Genomic DNA, 7,500 nt, shown 5'->3' on the forward strand with positions numbered 1-7,500 from the left:
TCTTTTCTACGAGAAAAGATAAACGTATTTTACGGGGATACGGAAACGTTACCACGTGGTGTCACACACGATCGTCCGTCTCTTCTCTATAGCAGAAACCGATAAAAATACACCTCCCGAAAGAGAGTATATGGTGATTCTTTTTATATATATATATTTCGAAATACAACTGAACGTGGCGGAAGCGCACGGTGGTGGTCCAGCGAGGACACGCGACGACGGGGAATAAGAACTATTCGACCCGTTACGAATACGCATGCTCGTCCCGCACGATTTTAACACACACCGTGTTTTTCTCCAGTCGTCAAAGCGTTCGTGCGTCGAATTCGAAAAATAAAAAAAAAAGAAAAACACCTTTTCTCTCTCTCGGGGTAAAAGAGTCGATGTGTATTGTGTATAAAGGTTCTGCGAGAAGTCTCGTTTTGACGTGTGTTCCGCCGATAACGACGATCCTCCGAAACGGGGATACAGAAACGTTACACCTCACAACACGATCTCCGTCTCTTCTCTATAGCAGAAACCGATAAAAATACACCTCCCGAAAGAGAGTATATGGTGATTCTTTTTATATATATATATTTCGAAATTCAACTGAACGTGGCGGAAGCGCACGGTGGTGGTCCAGCGAGGACACGCGACGACGGGGAATAAGAACTATTCGACCCGTTACGAATACGCATGCTCGTCCCGCACGATTTTAACACACACCGTGTTTTTCTCCAGTCGTCAAAGCGTTCGTGCGTCGAATTCGAAAAATAAAAAAAAGAAATACACCTTTTCTCTCTCTCTCGGGGTAAAAAGAGTCGATGTGTATTGTGTATAAAGGTTCTGCTGCGAGAAGTCTCGTTTTGCCGTGTGTTTCGGTAACGACGATCCTCCGAAACGTACATCTCATTCGTAAGAGAGGAAGAAAACAATCTCCCTGGGGCCAGTCGGTAATATACCGACATACGACGTGTCGTGCACATCCGTCTCACGCACGGTATACAAAATATGAATAAAACGTGTGTAGTCTCTCTCTCTCGACTTCTTAATATTTTCTTTCACCTCTGACGCATCATTTCAGGTGACGTCGGGAGCGCGGGAAAAAAAATTTTTCTAAACACACGAAACCGTTCATCTCACGAACAGCCGAAAAAGTTGTCGCTCAGATCCATATCGCAGTGGAGCGGTATCCGCGGGCGGTCGTAATTGAACGACGCACGACGCCGCGAACACTCACGCGAGTCCATACAAACGATTCCGATCGTTTTGCAACAACTAGAACGTACACTGTCCGTGAAATTCACAGAATTTTCGCGTGTCCGCGACAAACGCCGACGAGACACCCATCGTTCGCTCGTACGTAGCATCCTTCTCTTAACCCGACTCAGAGACGTTCTTTGCGCCCTTCGGTAAAAAAACGTTCGATCCGAAGAGGTGAACGACGGCGGGGATTTGACAGAGCTACGCAAGCAGTGTATGGTACGTAAACGACCCTCAGCCAGGCGTGGTCCAGGAATTGTATCCGTGGACCGCAATGTGCGTTCGAAATGTCGATGTTCATGTGTCCTGCAGTTCACACGTTGACGCGCAATTAGCTGCGTTCTTCATCGACCCACGAGCCAAGTGATCCACCGTTCAGGGTAATCGTATAAATTTTATATTTCACATATATAATTTTATTCTCACTTGTTCGACCTAATATCTCTCTTCTTTCAAAGAGAAGATAAAAGTTGATACCTGAATCTCCGACCAGCGCGCGAAGGAGATTCAGGCGTCGCCTTGGAGACGACACCGAAGCCTTTCGAGACGAAAAACGTTCAAGTAATATGTATATATTTCTCGACGTTCCGGGCGTATAGTGCATTCAAAAACCCGCGAAAGACGCAGAAGACTCGCACGCGTGGAAACGACGGGGATATATTTTGTATCCTACCCGATACTGAATCCATCGCGTGCAGTCGACCCTCGCGTTCTTCCGATCAGACGCATCTATTGTTGCGCGCATGTTTTCGCGTCGCATCGCGCGAAACGTTGCACGAATCGTACCGATCGATCGATTGAAAGCAAATAATGAAAAAAGACTTCACAGCTGGCTCTTTGCCGGTCATTCGTCCCATGTTATCTCTTGCCGCGAAATTGGCGCGCAAGAGTTGGGTGTCAGACGCGCGGCTTTAAAACGAGCTTCACGGCCGGTCCCTTCGTTACCGCTTTCGTTCTTTCTCTCGGAACGACCATGAACGAACACGACGAGCGACGCTACGGCATACACACGTCCACGGATTCGATTAAAAAAACAGACTTCACAGCTGGCTCTTTGCCGGTCATTCGTCCCATATTATCTCTTGCCGCGAAATTGGCGCGCAAGAGTTGGGTGTCAGACGCACGGCTTTAAAACGAGCTTCACGGCCGGTCCTCTCAATTCCGTGTACGGTACACGCAAGATGCGGGTTCCACTTCCAGACTACCCGGTCCCTTCTCTCTACGAGAATCGATAGTAGAAGAACGGCTCGAAAACGCGTCTCAGAGACTAGGGGAAAAGAAGCGGTATGCGAGCGAAACGAAAACGCATTATGGAAACGTCGCGAAACAATGTTCGACGGTTGCTCGGTTCCAATCGTGCGGCCGTTTCAATTTCTCGTGCGCTTCACCGTCCCTCCGTAACTCTGGCCGATCGCGTATACCGAAGAGCCGACACGCGCAAAAACCACAGGCATTGTATACTGTGTATATATATATATATATGTTACAGTCACAGCCTTCGCGCGTTTTACTCTCCGACGCGGGGTTTCCACGACGAAAGAGAGACAGTTTCGTGGCGGGTGACTCGGCCGAATCGCTACGACGGGTATTTCTATTATAGAACGAATCATCGCCACCCTTTACCAGTGCCCGACGAAGGAATCACAAGGTCATCTGGAGTTTACAATGCCAGCGACGGTAATTCCAACGAAGACCCGATAAGTCAACTCATCGTTCTATTTCTCCCCGTACAGAAAAGCGAATCGACGCTAATGCACCTCGCGCAAGCACGAACGTTCTCTTCGCGTGGATCGTCCCATCGTCCAAAGATGTAAAGACGCATTGGAGATCGTGGTCTCTGGCGGGCTCATTGCACGCCCCACTGCATATCTTTCCTCGAATCGAGAATGATTCGTCCACTAAGGCTGCGAAACTACGCGTCGAGGAAACTAGGGGAAAGAAGCGGGATGCGAGCGAAACGACAATACATTATGGAAACGTCGCGAAACAATGTTCGGCGGTTGCTCGTTTCCTCCTGCGGACGTTTCATTGCTCGGGCGCTTCACGTCCCTCCGTAACCTTCGCGTGCCCCGGAGAGCCGGCAACCGGTGAACCACAGGCGTATAAACTATAGTCTTCTATAGCAAGCCTTCGGCGGTTACTCTCCGACGCGGGGATTCCACGACGAGAGAGAATTTCGTGGCGGGTGACATCGGTCGAAACGCTACGACGGGTATTTCTATTATAGAACGAATCATCGCCACCCTTTACCAGTGCCCGACGAAGGAATCACAAGGTCATCTGGAGTTTACAATGCCAGCGACGGTAATTCCAACGAAGACCCGATAAGTCAACTCATCGTTCTATTTCTCCCCGTACAGACAAGCGAATCAACGCTATCGCACCTCACGCATGCACGAACGTTCTCTTCGCGTGAATCGTCCCATCGTCGAAAGATATAGCCGCTTGGAGATCGTGGCCCATCAAGTTCTTCCGTAACTCCTGCGCGATCGCGTACCCCGGAGAGCAGGCAACCGGTGAACCACAGGCGTATAAACTATAGTCTTCTATAGCAAGCCTTCGCGTTTACTCTACGACGCGGGGATTCCACGACGAGAGAGATTTTCGTGGCGGGTGACACGGCCGAATCGCTACGACGGGTATTTCTATTATAGAACGAATCATCGCCACCCTTTACCAGTGCCCGACGAAGGAATCACAAGGTCATCTGGAGTTTACAATGCCAGCGACGGTAATTCCAACGAAGACCCGATAAGTCAACTCATCGTTCTATTTCTCCCCGTACAGAAAAGCGAATCGGCGCTATCGCACCTCACGCAAGCAGGAATGATCTCTTCGCGTGGATCGTCCCATCGTCGAAAGATGTAAGACGTACAGAAATCGTGGTCCATCACGATTATTCGTAACTCTCCGAGTCGCGTATCTGAGAGTAGGGCAAACGGAGAACCACAGGCATAAATAATACTATATATTTCTTATATAGTTAGCCTTCGCGTTTTACTCTCCGACATGGGGATTCCACGACGAGAGAGAGTTTCGTGGCGGGTGACTCGGCCGAATCGCTACGACGGGTATTTCTATTATAGAACGAATCATCGCCACCCTTTACCAGTGCCCGACGAAGGAATCACAAGGTCATCTGGAGTTTACAATGCCAGCGACGGTAATTCCAACGAAGACCCGATAAGTCAACTCATCGTTCTATTTCTCCCCGTACAGAAAAGCGAATCGACGCTATCGCACCTCGCGCGAGCACGTAACTACTCTTCGCGTGGATCGTCCCATCGTCGAAAGATGTAAGACGCACGGAAATCGTGGCCCATCAACGTTTTTTTGTAACTCTGCCGATCGCGTATCACAGAGCCGAGACGCACATACCACAGGCGTATAATACCGTTTTCTTTCGTATGGTAAGCCTTCGCGTTTACTCTTCGGCGCGGGGTTTCCACGTCGAGAGAGACTTTCGTGGCGGGTGACATCGGTCGAAACGCTACGACGGGTATTACTATTATAGAACGAATCATCGCCACCCTTTACCAGTGCCCGACGAAGGAATCACAAGGTCATCTGGAGTTTACAATGCCAGCGACGGTAATTCCAACGAAGACCCGATAAGTCAACTCAACGTTCTATTTCTCCCCGTACAGAAAAGCGAATCGACGCTGTTGCACCTCACGCAAGCACGAACGTTCTCTTCGCGTGGATCGTCCCATCGTCGAAAGATGTAAGACGCACGGAAATCGTGGCACATCACGTGTTTTCGGAACTCTGTCGACCGCGTATCTCAGAGACGACGCGCGCGAACCACTGGCATATACTATTATATATCGCGTTTTACCCTCCGACGCGGGGATTCCACGACGAGAGAGAGTTTCGTGAGCGGGTTGACTCGGAAGAAACGCTACGACGGGTATTTCTATTGTAGAACGCATCATCGCCACCCTTTACCAGTGCCCGACGAAGGAATCACAAGGTCATCTGGAGTTTACAATGCCAGCGACGGTAATTCCAACGAAGACCCGATAAGTCAACTCAACGTTCTATTTCTCCCCGTACAGAAAAGCGAATCGACGCAATCGCACCATACGCGTGCACGTAAACAACTCTTCGCGTGGATCGTCCCATCGTCGAGAGACGTAAGTTTTCATAGTATGAATTCGCGTTTTACTCTCCGACGCGGGGATTCCACGACGAGAGAGAGTTTCGTGAGCGGGTTGACTCGGAAGAAACGCTACGACGGGTATTTCTATTATAGAACGAATCATCGCCACCCTTTACCAGTGCCCGACGAAGGAATCACAAGGTCATCTGGAGTTTACAATGCCAGCGACGGTAATTCCAACGAAGACCCGATAAGTCAACTCAACGTTCTATTGCTCCCCGTACAGAAAAGCGAATCGACGCAATCGCACCATACGCGTGCACGTAACAACTCTTCGCGTGGATCGTCCCATCGTCGAGAGACGTAAGTTTCCATACTATGAATTCGCGTTTTACTCTCCGACGCGGGGATTCCACGACGAGAGAGAGTTTCGTGAGCGGGTTGACTCGGAAGAAACGCTACGACGGGTATTTCTATTATAGAACGAATCATCGCCACCCTTTACCAGTGCCCGACGAAGGAATCACAAGGTCATCTGGAGTTTACAATGCCAGCGACGGTAATTCCAACGAAGACCCGATAAGTCAACTCAACGTTCTATTACTCCCCGTACAGAAAAGCGAATCGACGCAATCGCACCATACGCGTGCACGTAACAACTCTTCGCGTGGATCGTCCCATCGTCGAGAGACGTAAGTTTCATAGTAAGCCTTCGGCGTTTTACTCTCCGACGCGGGGATTCCACGACGAGAGAGAGAGTTTCGTGAGCGGGTTGACTCGGAAGAAACGCTACGACGGGTATTTCTATTATAGAACGCATCATCGCCACCCTTTACCAGTGCCCGACGAAGGAATCACAAGGTCATCTGGAGTTTACAATGCCAGCGACGGTAATTCCAACGAAGACCCGATAAGTCAACTCAACGTTCTATTTCTCCCCGTACAGAAAAGCGAATCGACGCAATCGCACCATACGCGTGCACGTAAACAACTCTTCGCGTGGATCGTCCCATCGTCGAGAGACGTAAGTTTTCATAGTATGAATTCGCGTTTTACTCTCCGACGCGGGGATTCCACGACGAGAGAGAGTTTCGTGAGCGGGTTGACTCGGAAGAAACGCTACGACGGGTATTTCTATTATAGAACGCATCATCGCCACCCTTTACCAGTGCCCGACGAAGGAATCACAAGGTCATCTGGAGTTTACAATGCCAGCGACGGTAATTCCAACGAAGACCCGATAAGTCAACTCAACGTTCTATTACTCCCCGTACAGAAAAGCGAATCGACGCAATCGCACCATACGCGTGCACGTAACAACTCTTCGCGTGGATCGTCCCATCGTCGAGAGACGTAAGTTTCCATACTATGAATTCGCGTTTTACTCTCCGACGCGGGGATTCCACGACGAGAGAGTGTTTCGTGAGCGGGTTGACTCGGAAGAAACGCTACGACGGGTATTTCTATTATAGAACGCATCATCGCCACCCTTTACCAGTGCCCGACGAAGGAATCACAAGGTCATCTGGAGTTTACAATGCCAGCGACGGTAATTCCAACGAAGACCCGATAAGTCAACTCAACGTTCTATTGCTCCCCGTACAGAAAAGCGAATCGACGCAATCGCACCATACGCGTGCACGTAACAACTCTTCGCGTGGATCGTCCCATCGTCGAGAGACGTAAGTTTCATAAGTAAGCCTTCGGCGTTTTACTCTCCGACGCGGGGATTCCACGACGAGAGAGTGTTTCGTGGCGGGTGACTAGGCCGAAACGCTACGACGGGTATTTCTATTATAGAACGAATCATCGCCACCCTTTACCAGTGCCCGACGAAGGAATCACAAGGTCATCTGGAGTTTACAATGCCAGCGACGGTAATTCCAACGAAGACCCGATAAGTCAGCTCATCGTTCTATTTCTCCCCGTACAGAAAAGCGAATCGACGCTATCGCACCTCGCGCGAGCACGTAACAACTCTTCGCGTGGATCGTCCCATCGTCGAGAGACGTAAGACGCACGGAAATCGTGGTTCATCGCGTCTTTTCCTACTCTCTTGAATCGCAATTTCGTATAGAGCCTACACACGCGAACCACCGGCATATACTATTTCTTCTCTCATAGTAAGCCTTCGCGCGTTTTACTCTCCGACG

General features: G+C 49.8%; 1 non-coding gene across 1 annotated transcript; it reads right to left on the minus strand.

Annotated features, from left to right (window-relative positions):
• Positions 1-1,473: 1,473 nt before the first annotated feature.
• LOC143175431 (5.8S ribosomal RNA) lies at positions 1,474-1,628 on the minus strand. Its single transcript, XR_013000220.1, has one exon. It is a non-coding gene; the product is annotated as a 5.8S ribosomal RNA (ribosomal RNA).
• Positions 1,629-7,500: the final 5,872 nt, after the last annotated feature.

This window comes from Nomia melanderi, unplaced genomic scaffold (genome assembly GCF_051020985.1).
Source record: "Nomia melanderi isolate GNS246 unplaced genomic scaffold, iyNomMela1 scaffold0084, whole genome shotgun sequence".
NCBI classification, from domain to species: domain Eukaryota; kingdom Metazoa; phylum Arthropoda; class Insecta; order Hymenoptera; family Halictidae; genus Nomia; species Nomia melanderi.